We start from the raw sequence: 1,202 nt of genomic DNA on the forward strand, positions 1-1,202 counted from the left end.
AGCGAGTAACGACCACGCTGACGATTTGCCTTCGACCACATTTGAGTGATGACGTGTTTCCTGTGCGGAGTCCAAACTGGTGGCAGGAAGTAAGCTCGCGGTGTTAAATAACCCGGGAGACGTTCGGCAGAAGCGACCTTTAAAGATTTAATTTTGAGCTTTTATTCATGACATGATGACATGCAGGAAAGGAGCTGCAGGTCGTATAGGGCGGACTATATCCTCCGTATTTGGGGCGCACACCTCTTCAGAGCCTGTGGTCCGGTAACGGTTTGAAGCGCCCGTGTCTTTCCACCAAAGTGTGCTGCTGCTGTCGGCAGAGAGACGAGCCTCTCTCATGTAAAGTTTGCATCTGTTGTATGTTTTTCCCATCGCCTGTTTCTGTTTTAAATTTAAAAAAAACCTTCAATAAAAAAAATAATAATAATAAGTTTGCATCTGCTGCTACAGCACAACATTACTGTCTTCACTTACCGAGGTCAAGAGTGCATGCAATGGTCAAATTACACTGAGAGCGCCCTCTGCTGGATCAAACTGCAAACTACTTCAGACGGCCTGACGCGCTGAAAGACTCATTTTTATTTTATTCTTTTCTAATGTGAACTTTCTCCCCGAGGTTTGAATGAGTGTTCGAATCAAGCTGCAACCTCCGGCGTTGAAAAATGAAGCCAATGTGGAAGTGCAAAATCCTGCAGTTCCTCGAGTGTCCACTAGAGGCTGGCTGCAGGAACGCCGGAAGTCACATACACACCCATTCTAAAAAGTCTGTTTTTTACAGTTTAAATTAAAATGTTTACAGCCTGGTTCAAAAAACTTAACAGGTCTGATTAGTTACTGTCATCGCGGCACACTCTGTATGGGGGTGAATTTTTTTAAACGGCTCTGTTTTATTTTGAAAATGATATGTGTTATCAATAGTTAGGCTCTTAGCGGGCGTGTTGTAACGGTTTGTCAGGAGGTTTAAAACCCGCCTCAGCTCCAGCTCTCAGTCTGTCGTTAGGTTGACTGAAAGTTAGACTGAGACAGCATTTCCAGCATGGAGACCGCCATCGATGGGACTCCAGCGCCCCCTGCAGGAACAGACGGGTGACATCACTCAGGCTTCAAACATTCATATTTACAGTCGGTGGGATAAATATATGAAAGGATCTTAACTCATGCACGTCTTTTGTTTATTTTCCTTTTTGCCATTTTAAGAGGAA

The sequence above is a fragment of the Labrus mixtus genome, chromosome 23 (assembly GCF_963584025.1).
Source record: "Labrus mixtus chromosome 23, fLabMix1.1, whole genome shotgun sequence".
Taxonomy (NCBI): domain Eukaryota; kingdom Metazoa; phylum Chordata; class Actinopteri; order Labriformes; family Labridae; genus Labrus; species Labrus mixtus.